We start from the raw sequence: 17,031 nt of genomic DNA, 5'->3' as shown, positions 1-17,031 counted from the left end.
TTTTGTCTTGAACGACAGAATAAGTCATTTCAATAAAGATATGACATATCATCGTCATCTGAGTTGCATTCCAGATATCACTGTCCACTTCTTGATCCAAAGATGTGTTTTCTTCACTTGGTGATAAGAACAGGACTGTGTCCTGTGCAGAATGAGCTGGGGCGTTGTCATGAAGCAAAAGGACCCCCTTGGACAGCTTCCCGCGACGCTTCGTCTTGATAGCCTCCCGTAACCTCGTCAGGAGATTTCGGTAATATGCTCCTGTGATGGTTTGCCCCTTTTGAGCACAATCTGTCAGCACCACATCTTGGATGTCCCAAAAAACACTCAGCATCACCTTGCTCGATGATGGTTGGGTCTTCGCCAGTCACACATGCTGCTTCTTTAGGCTATCAAATCTTGCCTCACCCCCCGTATTCTCCTGATATGGCACCCAGTGACTTCTTCGTCTTTCCTCGGATGAAGAAACCATTGCGTGGGAGGCATTTACAGTATGACGACGAGGTGATTTTTGAGGTGGAACGTTTCTTGAACAGCCAAAATGCAGATTTCTACAACCAAGGCCTCCGTCAAGTCATCCATCGTTGGGAAAAATGTGTCGCGTTGAAGGGCGAATATGTAGAAAAGGACTAACACCATCACCAAGTTTCATGGTCGCAGCTTCATTTTTTCGAGGTGATAATTAAAACTTTATGACTCCCCCTCGTATAGGCTGCTAGTAAAAGTTTGTGCTCGTTGTGCCTCTTTTCCTATAGATATGCCCAATTTGTGAAGAAACGGAAGTCGGAATAAGTAATATGGTCTCACGAATAAGCTTGATGTAGCTTTAAAGATTTACAGCAGATACTTTACAGAACATCACAAAGAACATGATTCAGCTGTTGAAGATACTAACTGGTGTAGCCTATCCAGCTGCAGTTGTAGTAATTAGTGCAGGTACTTCCAGTTGGGCATTGTCTTCGGCATTTGCAGTTTCCGGTTTTGGGCTTTCTTCTTATGATAAGCCATTCAGTTATTCCTGCAGCACTAAAACATGATCAGGAAATGTATGAGGATTAATTCAAAGTCCAAATCCTTGTTTGTGCAAATCAAATAATAGCATTGTGGTTGGTGACTGCTTTCCTGTAGTCCAATGAAAATAAACTGCCAATTGGGTTACTCAGCTCTCCTGAGATAAACCCTCAACTATTTGGAGTCTTCCTGGTTCTGATACGATTTGAGAGACCCAATTAATTTCTCATCTAAGAGGTGAAGTTGATGCGTGATGTGTGGAGAGGATAAAATCATTATCTCTGGCATATGTCAAAATATCAATATGTTTGTGGTTCAAATGAGCATCAACCAGAAGAAGTACTTTGTTTTTGGATATGTTGGCTTATTCAGCACTTCAGCCATTGTGTAAACAACTCCACGTCATCCATCCCAGTTCATTAACTAGTCCTAATGTTCCATGTGAAACTTTATCAAAAAAGTTATTGTTTTCTCTTCTTCATTCCAAATATCAAAGCAGGCAGAACATAATTTCCAGGAGAGCTCATATGATAACACTGTTGCTTGTTGACCTCGCTTGCTGCTGTGTTTGAACAGCTAGGAATAGTGCCGATTCATCAAATTTCCAAATTCATGTAGGATGGATGTGTTTTTCACCTAAAACCGCATAAACTTTCAATTCGGGTAAAATGACATACTGTGTCATTTTATCCTCATAGATGGTATGTCATTTTACCCTGACTGGTAGCTTTCAACATATGGAGGTACAGGCAACGCTCATATGGATATAAGGTTACAAAATACGTAAGAAATAATCAGAACGAAAGTACTTACATGCCTCATATACAAAAAAATGTGTTTGATTTCTTTAAATCTATGTAAAATGCCACCAAAGAAATGTCACTCCAAAGTTCGACAACAAGATTTTCACTGATTTAAGCACACAAGTAAGATTTTTCACGAAAAATCAACGCAATTTATGGAGGTTCTCTGTAACCAATATATGAACATAACCCAGTTCAAAGGAATTCTATCTCGTGCACAAGTATTGAGAAACCTAAGGTATGTCATTTTACCTGAGCATGTCATTTTAGGACAGTTTCCCCTACTATTGCCAGAAGATAAATATAAACTAGTGGTTTGTGCAGCAAATGCTGCTAACTAAGTCCATTAGAAGTTCAAATTAAATTTTTTCAAATTTATTTCCAATGAAGATTACCAGACATTTTGGAAGTTATTTGCTTCCATAATAATAAAACATAGGTCTACACCTCTGAATGGATTTCTTCATGCTAAATATTCTTTATTTAACCTATACATCTTCAGTTCTTGAGTTCCAATGCGAAAACGCAACCAACAATGTCAGAACGATCAGTCGGTTTTACATGTGGGAGTGAAGCAATAGCTATTTCAGGTTATTGTGGATTGTAGGTTAGAGTTATGAAAGTGCCCTCGTGCCCTCTGGCCCTCATGCAATCATGCCCTCATGCCCTCTTCTCTTCTCTTCTCTTCTCTTCTCTTCTCTTCTCTTCTCTTCTCTTCTCTTCTCTTCTCTTCTCTTCCTGTTTTCTTGTTTTTTGTCTTCTTTCTCCATTCGCTTGCTTTCTACGTGATTCTCAATCTCTCCTACTGTATCTTAGATCCTTGTCATTGTCACAAGTTTCATATCCAATCTCTACATTGCCTTCGGCGTCATCATCAGCATCATCATCTGAACTTTCATCTATGATCTGCAGAGTAGAGTCGATCACCACGTAAGTTTTCATCCAGTGTTGTTAGATAAAACACACTTAAGGGAATAAATAAACTGCACTAACAAATTTTTTTCTATTAATACTATTGATACGTAAATCTGACGTACACTTCCAAATAATTATATCTCATAATAAGTTGGCCAAGCGTGTAAGTTGCAACCTGCTGTCACGACTACTATAATCAGCAACTGAAAGACGGGGGCACAGCTAGAAGAAGGAGGTGCTCTCTTGGCGGGAAAAGTAGTGAGGATCAATTGTTTATCTATTATACGTCAAAATTACGTACGACAGAAGTTTTAAACAATGGCATTACTTCCTTGTGAGCAGGAAGAAAACAACTGTTTGATCACAGAATAGAGATATGTTCTCTATACTGTGGTTTGATTTCCACATGTCCTACAAGTTTAATACAAGTAGTGTTAAGTTCATAACAATAACCTTAGTATCTCGTTATCATTATATTACTTCTCTTCAAGTAATTATCTACAATCAGATGGAAAGAAGTTTATGAGATTATACGTTCTCGTGTATAAAATCGAAACTTCACGTTGATGTCGATGTTATAGGCATTCTTAATTTATAGTCTCAACAAATGTTGACGCAACATCCGTCAATCGTCCACGCTGTTACGTAAGTTTTATAGTTTTCAGTAATATATATATATATATATATATATATATATATATATATATATATAGCCGTTACTCTGTATATTATAGAAATGAAGATCTTATATAAAATCTTCTTTCTATGCTTTTACTTACTTACTTACTTAAGGCCCCAAAAGATTTCACTTTCATATCATCAGTATACCATTATGTGTTGCATTAACTATAATAATATTTCATTTTTAATGGTAATGATGTCACTAAACATTCTTAAGTTTTGTAGGCTACTCTTTCACAAATTCTTGAACCATTTAAAAAAAAACATTTCCTAACATAAATATGAGATGTAGTAAATAAGTAAATAAGCAAGACATCGTTATTGCTAATATATTATTATTATTATTATTATTATTATTATTATTATTATTATTATTGCAGTACATGACATTGTAACTTTACCCTCTGTGGTGATATCTGGTATTAGTTGGCAACAGTGCCTTTTAGGAATTACTCTTACGTGATCCTGACTATAGTCAACAAAGGGTTAAAAGAATTTGAGTCGAACGGTTTAATTTGTAATTTGTATAATCAAATCGTCATTGTTCCTGCAATAACTTCTATGTGACATATTTATTTATTTTCAGATTTTTTTCTCAATTAAATAACTTAAAAAGTGATACAGCAAATAAAATCTCCTATATGTAATTATATTTCTTTCATCCGAAAATTTAAGAATTCACAGTCTCTTATGTACTACTGCCATAGAATGAATAAATGTGTTTTTCTTCCTACTGAACAATTTTATATTTTGCACATAGGAGTTATTGCAGGAACAACGGCGATATATTCTAATAAGAATCCAAGTGTTAATATGAAGTTGTCATAGGCCTCACCGATAACGGTAAATGCAGAAGTGGCTTATTACAGGGGTGGAAACTGCTCAAGTGAAGTATCTACTACTGTAGAAACTCTTTGCCAGTTTTCGAGTTCTCACAGCGTGAGTCTAGATCGCTACTTTGAGAGTCATGTGCGTGGCGAAGTGTACACTTCATTTAAGGCGAAGATCAAACAATCTGGACGCGTAGGATGTTTCTAAGTGTTCATAGAATTATCGGAGGGTGTGCGAGTCTCTTCACATGTTCGGAGTGGTCAAATTTATCCGGTCGCACGTCCTGTGTTCACAGCTGTGATTATCCTTACGACATTCCGTACTGCGCGCCTTTTTAAGTTTGTAGCAACTTTATCGTATATAACAGTACTTTTCCTTTGTTGTATGTTGTGTAATGTGTATATGCATCAACATTTACACCCGACGCAATTTAATTTTATTGTAGTTTACACGGCAGATACGTCGTAGCGCTGGTTGTTTCAGTATCTCTTTCAGCTGGCTTGGCAATTACCTTGTGTATTTACAGACAGGGGTGTGTGACATCCCACCAGCCAAAAGTGTTCATTTTTACACAAGAAATGTGTTGAAAACTGAAGGTGGAACTGTTTCTATAGAGTGAGGAGATAAAAGACGACTCGAAAGGCAGTTTGTGTTTTGTCACGTGGAAAAACTCCACGGAAGAATCAAGTTATTCTACTGACAATGAAGTACAGTAAATTGGGGTAAACTTGACCACAAAAAGGAAATATTTAAATCAAGATATCAGTCCTAATTGCAACAAAATTGTAAAAATATCTTAAGAAATGGAGAAAAAGTAATGAACTTTAAAACATATTCATCACATCTGATATTTATTTATTTATTACTTCGCTAATAATTGTGACATAAAATATAATATATACAAAAAACTTTAGCTCGCCCCTGAAAGAGTAGAACTCGTGCTCAGGGGCGGATTCCTGAATTGAAATTAATAATTATACAATACAATTTGTCTTATGTCTACTATGCAACTGTAGTATATAAATTTAAATGTACAACTTTTCAATTTTTATAAAATCCATACATAACTTTTTAAATTTAATACTAGAACTATTAGAATTGACAAGATTAGGATATTTAAATATAAATTTGTTATATATTCTTGGGCCTAAATTACTACTATGATTAAATACTGTAACAGTGTTGCATTTTTGGTTCAAACAATCTTAAAGAATTCATACCTTTTATTTCATAACTATGAGAATACAATTCAAAATTATTTCGATTTCTATGTATGAATTTTATTAATACAATATAATAAATTTGTCTTACGTTAAGTACATTAAAGTCTAAAAACAAATTTTGAGATGGAAAATCAATAGGTTTATGAAGACATATTTTAATTATTTTCTTCTGTAATAAATAAAGTGGATTAAAATTGGATTTAAATGAGCTACCCCATCCTATAATTCCAGGCATAATTACCGACTGATATAAAGTTAAATATATTGTGCGTAATGAACTTATTGACAAGTAATTCCTCAATAAAACAAAATAATATACTATTTTACGTAATTTATTACAAAGGTAATTAATGTATTGGTTCCATTTTAAATGATTATCGAAAATTATGCCTAAATACTTAACTTCAGAGGACTCTTTAATAATCGGACATTTACACTGTATAAGACAACAATCAGAATTATGTAATTTAATACTTAATATAGATGTAGGAGGTTTGTTACATGATTTGATTTGTTATATGATTTAAATCTTCTTTTTTTTTGTAGTCGAGTTTATCCCAATTTACGGTACAGTATATGATACGGAAAGTATTTCAGCGGATGACAGGTAATATTTTAATTACATGTCGTTCGACAGGCTCCAAATCCCCACCGCATAGGCACATGCCCACATTGATATCCATCTTCCAGGGCAGGAAAGACATAGAAAACTGAATCCGTCAACTACATTGTACAATCATGGCAATTAGGCCCTACTCCTTACTGAAAACATTCTCAACTTTGCTCTTGGACACACAAACCAGCGTATTAAAGACATTCCAAGTACATACGAACTATTAATCCTTTTATTTGCTAAGAAGGTGGGAATTACACAACTCGGAGCATTTTAGGTTTATTGTATCTCAATGAAGTGATGAAATCTTCATACGAAAATGTGTCAACCCTGTGTTAAGGCTCATTCACAATGAAAATTAAACATAACGTAAGAGTTAACTTAAGAATATGAACGTTACGGTAATATCAAGATCATTCACGATGGGAACATAAACATAACAGCAAACATACTTGGTAACCATGGAAACATAACAACGATGCCATTTCCTCATATTCTGTCGTATACTTCAGCGCTCCACGATTGTGTACTGTTTGCAAATCACGTAAGCATAAGCATGAAAGTTTGAAGTTTGCAGACTTTCATGTTAACGTCTTACGGTAATGTTTATGTCAATGCTTATGTGAATCATTGTGAATGATCCCATTTGGTAGCCTGGGCGCAAACTTCTGTGTTTATGTTACGGTTATGTTTAATTTTCATTGTGAATGAGCCTTTAAACACATGCAGCAAGACGATATTTATTTCCTATATCACAGTGAGTGTTTTGTTTTCTCATGACTTCGATATGATGACAAAAATACTAGATAAGTAAGCCTTCTCGGCAGTTGGCGACTATTAGAGAAGTATGGGATTTTTAATTGTAAACTATAAAGCTCTGTGTACTATATTTATAGTGACTATTCAATAATAAACGAAATTATTATTGCATTCCGAGGGAAATGTACATTCTTTGCATGTGCTATGTTACATTTATACTGTAAATTGGCCTACATATTTACAAAACCCAAAAGAATCTTTTACATTCCTAATTTGTCATTTAGATATATTATGTTAGCTCTGAAATATTGTGTTATTAGTTTACTTATGAAAGCATGTTCCTGATTATAAAATATCAACAATCGATCGAAATACATTTTTACATTGTTTAGAAACAAAATATTTTTTACTTATTCACTTACTAATTTATTTATTTACTAAGTTATCTATTTATTTACTTATTTACATGATTATAAATTTACATATTTAATTATTATTTACATATTTATTTACTTATTTCACTATTTATTTACTTATTTTCTTACTTATTTACTTAATTATTTTCTTATTTACTTATTCATTTATCTACTTATTTATTTACTTATTTACATATTTATTTATTTCTTATTTATTTACTTATTTCCTTACTTATTTACTTATTTTCTTACTTATTTACTTATTAATTTACCTACTTATTTATTTACTTATTTACATATTTATTTATTTACATATTTATTTATTTCTTATTTATTTACTTATTTACATATTTATTTATTTACATATTTATTTATTTATTTCTTATTTATTTACTTATTTCCTTGCTTATTTACTAACTTAATTATTTACTTATTTTCTTACTTATTTACTTTATTATTTACTTATTCATTTACCTACTTATTTATTTACTTATTTACATATTTATTTATTTACATATTTATTTATTTCTTATTTATTTACTTATTTCCTTGCTTATTTACTAACTTACTTAATTAATTATTTATTTTTTTACTTATTTACTTTGTTATTTACTTATTCATTTACCTACTTATTTATTTACTTATTTACATATTTATTTGTTTAATTATTTACATATTAAACATACAAAGAAAAAATTTATTACAGTTGTATGAACACAAAAAGTGTTCATAGAACTGTAATAAATTTTTTCTTTGTATGTTTAATATCTCATTTATGAACACTGTTGAAGTTGACCTTACTTGTGTCAATTTACTTATTTACATATTTATTTATTTATTTACTTATTTACATATTTATTTATTTCTTATTTATGTACTTATTTCCTTACTTATTTACTAACTTAATTAGTTACTTTTTTCTTACTTATTTACTTTATTATTTACTTATTTACTTATTCATTTACCTACTTATTTATTTACTTATTTACATATTTATCTATTTACATATTTATTTATTTACCTATTTACATATTTATTTATTTACCTATTTACATATTTATTTACTTATTTACATATTTATTTATTTCTTATTTATTTACTTATTTACATATTTATCTATTTACATATTTATTTATTTACCTATTTACATATTTATTTATTTACCTATTTACATATTTATTTACTTATTTACATATTTATTTATTTCTTATTTATTTACTTATTTTCTTACTTATTTACTTTATTATTTACTTATTTTCTTACTTATTTAATTATGTACTTATTATTTAATTATTTCCTTATTTATTTATTTACCTATTATTAATTATTTTCTTATTTATTAATTTACCTATTATTTAATTATTTTCTTATTTATTAATTTATTTGTTTATTTATTTATCTACTTATTTATTCATTTACGTAACACAGCACGCACTTGACTCTTGTCATTAGTTTATAAATCAGGGAGCGTCAAGTGACTACACTCTCGTGCGTACGTACAAACCCTCAAGCCCTGACGTACGGCTGCAGGCAAGGGTAGCTGCTTCCACAGTGGCGGAACTAACAACTTGTATGTGAACCAAATTGTGATAAGAATATAAATTATTTTCAGCTTTTAATTGAAGCACACTTTCACTGTTAATTGCACTATACTGAAAACAGTACTCTATACAATTTGGTACAGTTAACTAACTATATACGAAATAAATTTTTGCATGTTTGCACAACAATGAAACAAAACAAAATATACATTTTTATACAGATTAACATACTACGAAATAAAACTGTTCACTGTTTGTCTTCTTCACATTGCTATACAGTTCAATTAACAAAATAAAACAACAGTACAAACGTTGTTATTCAAATCTCTAATAACAGTACTTTTTCTTATATATCAGAGATCCGCGGCGATTTTTGCATTTTTCTGTAAGTAAGCAGCTTTTCAATTCGTGAAGCTATTGTTTTAGTACCACCCAATCGCAAACATGCTTTCAAGGGTTCATCACTTAATTGGCTTCTGTGACGTGACTTCGTAAACTTCATTAAAGAAAGAGTGTTTCGCATACGTAGGTTGTCCCGAACATTCACAACGTTCTTGCAACGAGATTGTGCAGTTTAGGAAACCTTTCTCGTGGAAAACAAATATAGAAATGGTTAATACTTTTTCTGTTTTGATACTTATCCTTTAGCTCAATATCATTTTGTAAATCAAGTATTTCTAATTCTAGTTCAGCAGGAATATCCAGGACACTCACTGGAAAAGGTGTTGCAAATATCTTAAAATTGTTGTTCAAGTTATCTATTTCCTGATATTTACGTTCGAAGGCTTCCGCACAATTGTTGCATTATTCTTATATATTCTTCCATGTCCAAGGCTTCTAACAGGTTTCCCATGTACATCCATAAATAAGGAAATTTCATTCCTAAGTGGGAGAAAACGTTCCAGAACTTTTCCTCGACTTAACCACCTTACCTCGGTGTGGTAGAGTAAATCCCCATACTCACTGTTAATTTTATCAAGTAGTGCCCTGAACTCCATGTGATTAAGCCCTTTAGACCTTTTGAAATTAATTGTTCGCACAACGACATCCATTATATTGCTAAGGTTCATGTTTTTTGCATATAAATATTCCTGGTGCAAATTGCAGTGCTCCCAAGCGTCCTCGATAGGTTCCACCACTGATAGACTGCAGTGTACAACTGTACTGCCCGCAGTGGAAGCCCTGAGCAGGCCTGTACGCCCTCTCGCGATCTTGAGTCGACCTGGCGGAGCCTGGAGTAGATCAACCAAATTTTAACGACTTTTTACAGTGAAATTCTCATTTTCAGCCACGAGCCGCCACTGGGCTGGTCCACAATAAACCGGTAACGAGAATTGGAAACAGAACGTGAAAGTGAAGATTTTTTATTCACAATAAACCGAGAACGGAAACGGTTATGCATATCGATATGTATGTCAATAACTATATGTAAAGTCGATATTATGCATTCTGATGTTAATGTTGATCAATCACGTTCTATCATGAGAACAAACCAGCCAACGTAAACACATGTTAACCAACTTCAGAACATATGTCAAAAATTATTTAAGAACTCAATTCACATGGTAATCTGATCACATATACACGTAGCATTTATTGAAAGTGATTCTACTGAATTTCCAAGTTAGAAACGATGCATCAAGAAGAAATTATGTCATGGCCTACTTGCTACAAAATATACGACGATCAAATAGCTTTAATATGGCAACAGTATGAATCTAGTAGGCTTTGATCGGAAACGAGAACGGGAAAGTTGAAACTTGGGCAAACTCACGTTTCCGTTCCCGGGATCCGGCAAGTTTCCTGTTAATTGTGAATGCTCACATTTAAATATATACATTTTTAACAATTTTTTGTTCTCGTTCTGGTTCTCGTTTCAGGTTTATTTTGAACCAGCCTTAAGTCTTTTCCTGATCTCTGTGCCAGGATACTAGACCAGTCTATCTTCCTTGATTAATTTATGTTCAAGCTGAATGCCACTCTTATTTTTGTATTTGTTTCTATTGTATGCGTTTTATTATCATTGTATCAATTCATAGACTAATATGTATTATTTTGAATTTCTGCTTGTATGTGCAGTTGCTTTTTTATATTATTTTCATTTTGTCACTCCTTATTATATTAGGCTAATTTGAATTTGTATGTACCGTACACTTTTCCTTGCAGTTAGTTGTACAGTATTAGCATATATTCCTGGTCGTGGAAAAGTAAAGAAGTAAATAAGCAAGTAAAGAAGAAAAGAAACGAGTAACAAGCAAATAAAAAAATAAACACGTAAATAAACATGTAAACAAGTAAATAAATAGATAAATAAATAAATAAATACATACATACATACATACATACATACATACATACATACATACATACATACATAAAGAAGCAAACAAGTAAGTAAAAAAATATATAAACAAACGAGTATTGAAGCAAACAAAGTATATAACCAAAGTGTATGAACAAACAAAGTAATGAGCAAGCATACGAACAAACAAACAAATAAATAAACAAACAAATGAATAAACAAACAAATGAATAAACAAACAAATGAATAAACAAATAAATGAACAAACAAATAAATGAACAAACAAATTAATGAACAAACAAACAAATGAACATAAAAATGAAAAAAAAACAAACAAATGAACAAGCAAACAAACAAATGAACAAACAAAAATAAACATGAACTAAAAAATTGAACAAAGAAAAAATGAACAAACGAACAAAAGAATGAACAAGCAAATAAAGCAACAAACAAACAAATGAACGAACGAACAAACAAACAAACAAACAAACAAACAAACAGAAGAACAATAAGCCAATAAATAAACAAACACAAATGAACAAACAAACAAATCAATAAACAAAGAACTAAATAAACAAGTAAGCAAATAAATTAATAAACAATTAATTAATTAAGGAAATAAGTAAATAAATGAACCTTAAACGAATATTTCGTTGGTTTACAAGCAAAGCACATTAAGTAAAAAATATTACTTCTGAAAAAAGGCGTATATAATGTACATAATGTATGTATATAAATTTAGAATTGGAAAATTAAATATACATGAAGAGAAACAACTTACTAAAATAATAACAAGATAACTCCGGATTTCTCATATGACAATCGTGCCAGAGACAGAATTCGAGAACATGGCCTCATACTTCAAAACTGCGCCTTAGCTGAATGCAACACGAAGGCCATATTTTTCGTGATAAAGAATTTATAAATGTAGATACATTACCCGGAATAGACAAGAAAAACTTCAAACGAGTTATCTAGTAGAATTCAACAGATAATGCTACACAGCAAGCCACTGTGTGGTAATATAGCCTATCACTCATTTCAATGTCAGACTATCTACAACTGTCAGCTAAGTCATGCAGTGTAAAAAACAACGAAATTTCCGTGTGAAACTTCACAAGACCAACATCCTGTAATTATAACCTAAATGTAAGTACCATGAACAAATTTAAAGAGCAAATAATATAGCTATAGACCTTCTAATCAAGAGTATTTTCGAAAACCTATATATACTAGTGGCTTGTGCAGCAAATGCTGCAAACTAAGTTCATTAGATGTTAAAATAAACAATTTTCAGATTTATTTTCAACGAAGAATACCAGACATTCGGAAAGTTATTTGCTTCCATAACAATGAAAGATACTCTCTCGAACCAATACTGAAGAGAACCACGCATATAAATATCTACACCACACCGCCATTAAATACATGAAAAAGACCCAACTCCACTTGATTAATAATTATACAAATATTTGATTATTAATAATATTATTATCTTACGTAAGTTTCATAGCTTTCAGTAACATTTAACTATATATACTATATAGCCGCCACTCAGTAAAATATAGAAATCAAAATCTAATTTAAGTTATTCTCTACATCTACTTATATAAACCCAAAATGTTTCACTTTCATATCATCAATATAGCATTAATATGTATAATTAATTAAAAATAGTCACATCATGGTATTAACTACAATAATATTTCATTTCTAATGGTAATAATGTCATCAAACCACCTCAAGTTTTGTAGTTATTAATATCCAATACACAGCTGAACCCAGAAAATTACACACCACAGAATCGAACCTGTAAATTATTTTTAGTAAGTTAAGTTTTTAATAACCAATTTAATTTGAGCTCTAAATATGTCAGCATTCTTGCAGATCATGGCCTTCGTGTAATATTGTGTTTTGTTTTATTCTGAAATGCAACACGGCCGACTTGATGCTCGCTTCGCTTCTCCTTTACGAAAAAGCGAAGGGAATATCAAGTCGGCCGTGAATGCTATTAGCTAGTTCTCAAAACTGACGACAGATGGATTTTGGAAAATAGGAAAATTATGTTTAAAAATTGACATTTCACTGAAAACTACTATTTTTCCGAAAAACTTTGAGTTCCAAGCTTCAAAATGAGGGGCAATTTATTAAAATCCGTCCAGCCGTTTTCCCGTAATTTCCATTACCAGTTCAAATTATATATATAGATAATTTGAACTAGTAATGGAAATTATGGGAAAACGGCTGAACGGATTTTAATGAATGACCCGTCATTTTGAAGCTTGGCATCCAAGGATTTTCAGAAAAATAGCAACTTTCAGTGAAGGGTTAGTTTTCCTACATAATTTTCATATTTTCCAAAATCCATCTTTCGTCATTTTTGAGAACTATTTGCATTTCAGAATAAAACAAAACACACACTACAATAAACAATAGGCTATTACACGAAGACCATGGCCTGCAAGATTACTGATATATTTAGAGCTCAAATTCAATTGGTTGTTAAAGACTTCTAGACTTACTAAAAATAATTTACAGGTCTGATTCTGCGGTGTGTAATTTGCTGAGTACAGCTGTGTATTGGATATTAAAATCTACAAAACGTGAGGTGCTTTTATGACATTATTACCATTAGAAATGAAATATTATTATAGTTAATGCCATGATGTGACTATTTTTCATTAATTGGGCTTACACATATTAATGATGACATAGAAACGTTTTGGGGTTATATAAGTAGATGTAGAGAATATCTTAAATTAGATCTTCGTTTCTATAATTTACTGAGTGCCGGCTATTATTATTATTATTATTATTATTATTATTATTATTATTATTATTATTATTATTATTATTATTATATTAGGGGTTCACAACCAGAGTGGACCAAGTTCTGAGATACTGAGTCTTAAAGTTCCTGGCTCACGCTTAGCAACCTTCACCTTCCATACGAAATGCTGCCCTCCGTGGAGTAACAAATGAGTTATGAACTTTGTTTGTAATGGCAATGAATAAAGCTAAGTTTTCTTCATTCGAGATTGTATTAATCCACAAACTGATCACTGGTGGACTTGGTCCACTCTGGTTGTGAGCCCCTCATATATAACTACAAAACTTACGTAAGGTAATAATTTTGTTATTAAAAATCAAATCATTTTATAGTTATTAATCAAGTGGGTTTGGATCTTTTTCATATATTTTATGGCGGTGCAATGTATATATTTATATGCGTCATTGTCTTCAGTATTGGCTCGAGAGAGCGCAAAAATTACATTTCCTAAGGAAAGATCAAAAGGTATTAGTTACTGATAAAATGAGAGGTCTACAGAATTTTATAATCTCCCGATCATTTCAGCAAGATCTCTCAGCAGGATAAAATGATTTTACCTTCTACATTTCAAGCTCTACATGCAGCAGCTATACCAAGATGCTATGTCTATTGTTCGAAAGCATAGCAACTGACTTTTTTTAAAGTTTCACCTACAATCCACAATGATCTGAATTAGCTATTGCTTTACTCCCACATGAAAAACCCACTGATCGTCCTGACATTGTTACTTGCGTTTTCCCGTTGAAACTCAAAAACTAAGGTGAATAGGTTCAAGAAAAATTATTTTACATAAAAAACCATTCAGAAGGAGTATGTTTCATTAATTATGGTAGGAAATAACTTTCAAAATGTCTGGAATTCTTCATTTAAAATAAATCTGAAAAATTTTTATTTGAACGTCTAATGATGAAGCTAGTTTCCAGTATTTGGTGCACAAGCCACTAGTAATATGAACATTCGTGTTTCCCATTTAATTTTTCATTTAACTTGTCGAATTGTACATAATCAACATTGCAGCTTTGAGTTGTGGAACAAATCAAGTATTATTTGGTATTTTGATATATATTTATACCAGAATTACATAGAATTAGGAATATCTGTATGAGCAAAGCTATTATTTTGGATGTAGTCTACTTCAATCTACGCACAAGAAATACAAAAGTTAATATATTATTAAGGATATTTTCTAGTATTAAATTTAAAAAGTTATGTATGGATTTTATAAAAATTGAAAAATTGTAAATTTAAATTTATATACTATAATTGAAAATTGTATTGTATAATTATTAATTATAATTGTATTGTATAATTTTTAATTTCAATTCAGGAATCCGCCCCTGAGCACGAGTTCTACTCTTTCAGGGGCGAGCTAAAGTTTCTCTGTATATTTTATATTTTACGTTACAATTAGTAGCAAAATAATAAATAAATAAATAAATAAATAAATAAATAAATAAATAAATAAATAAATAAATAAATAAATAAATAAATAAATAAATAAATAAATAAATAAATAAATAAATAAATAAATAAATAAATAAATAAATAAATAAATAACAGAAAAAATAAAACAAAAATACAAAAAGACTTTCTACATGAAATTAATTTAAACAACATTTTAACTTATAAGCGGATATCTATTATTGGAGAAAAATTCGTTCCGGCACCGAGAATCGAACCCAGGACCTCTCAGCTTTGCGCGTTGAGCGCTCTTTCTATCTGAGCTATGCCGTGGCCCGATTCAAGACCAAAACTGTAACTTAAATTTGTCTGGTAATTTCCGTCTATACAAATTAAAATAATTGGTATTAACATGTATAATGAACTATCCTGTGACCGAAAATCGTGATTTTGACATTTTTCTTTATCTGTCTGTATGTCTGTTACCTTTCCACTCGATAATGCCTGAACCGATTTCTATGAAAATTAGTATGTAAACTGAGTTAGTTCCCACTTAGATTTTAGGTTACATGACATTCAGAATACTTTCTTTTAAAGGGAAATTATAAGAGGGCCTGGAGTAAATAAATTGAAATATCTCGCTTATTATTGATTTTTTTAGAAGAAAGTTACACAACGAAAGTTTATTTAAAAAATGTTTCCAACAAGTTTTATTCCATGCGCTACTGGAAAAATTTTCTTCCAGAGATTCAAAAGCCACACGACCAACCAAAAACTTACATATGTACATCCGTTATCAACAGACATTATAATAATATAAGATAGTATAATACCTTATTCGAATTTGAAGTTCAAGCCTTCTTATACCTCTCAGATCTTACAAATATATTTTGTTTCAGACGCTGAACTTGTCTGTCAGGTCTAATTATAATACCAAGCTTTAAAATAGAACTGAACAACTTCAAAAAGTAGGAGAGAAGTGGGTACAGTAAGACAGGGAGAACAGTGAGACATATTTTATTAGATGGCAAATTTTGATATTGCGATGTTAGTAACAGTGGAGTTGTATGTTGCATGAGTAAAGTAACAGTATTTTCATACTCGATTTGAATCTAGTTATAAAGGCGAATGATGAAAAAATAATTCGTAATTCTTCACTCTAGAAGTAAAATTCTGGCTTGGGTTTAATGAAGGTTATATTGGATATACAAATGAGATATAAATATGAATCTCTTGTTACCTAATACTATGGTATTTGAGATTATGTTTGGCAAAGTTTCGTCTTTCTTGTTTTAATTTTGAAGTGATGGCGTCATTTTTAAATGAACTCTGCGTAAAGGGAACAGTGAGACATGCCATTGAAGGGTACACTGAGACGTCTCACTGTTCCCATGTACCAATGATTTGCAAAACCAAACTGTAATTATATTACATTTACCAGTAACTAACATTAAAAATGAACATACTAGTAATCAATTTAGGGACTGTAGCTTAAAATAATGGATACATTACGTTTTAATGGTTTCATAAATAAAAAATATATTCACAAAACTTCAGAAAATGTTAAAAAATAATAAAGAATTACATTAAATTCTTATAGTTATAAGCTTTGTTGTCACCAAAAATTCATTTCATTCTTTCGCAAAGGTTTTAAATGTCATGGAAAATTCACTTTTCAAAATGTTCCAGATGTTTCAATGGTTTC

General features: G+C 31.1%; 1 protein-coding gene across 3 annotated transcripts in view; it reads left to right on the top strand.

The window, feature by feature from the left end:
• Nucleotides 1–17,031, top strand: part of LOC138692841 (carboxylic ester hydrolase-like) — an 82,807-nt gene that overhangs the window by 13,550 nt on the left and 52,226 nt on the right. The window contains exon 1 of one of the 3 annotated variants that reach the window (XM_069816113.1): nt 12,145–12,244. The exons of the other annotated variants lie outside the window; for them this stretch is intronic. The gene's annotated coding sequence lies outside the window, so the exon portion shown is untranslated. Of the gene's footprint in view, nt 1–12,144; nt 12,245–17,031 lie in introns of those variants that run through there. 3 annotated transcript variants of the gene reach the window in all.

This window comes from Periplaneta americana, chromosome 2 (genome assembly GCF_040183065.1).
Source record: "Periplaneta americana isolate PAMFEO1 chromosome 2, P.americana_PAMFEO1_priV1, whole genome shotgun sequence".
Lineage (NCBI taxonomy): Eukaryota > Metazoa > Arthropoda > Insecta > Blattodea > Blattidae > Periplaneta > Periplaneta americana.
The sequence above is the reverse complement of the archived record's forward strand: the minus strand, read 5'-3'. Positions and strand labels throughout refer to the sequence as shown.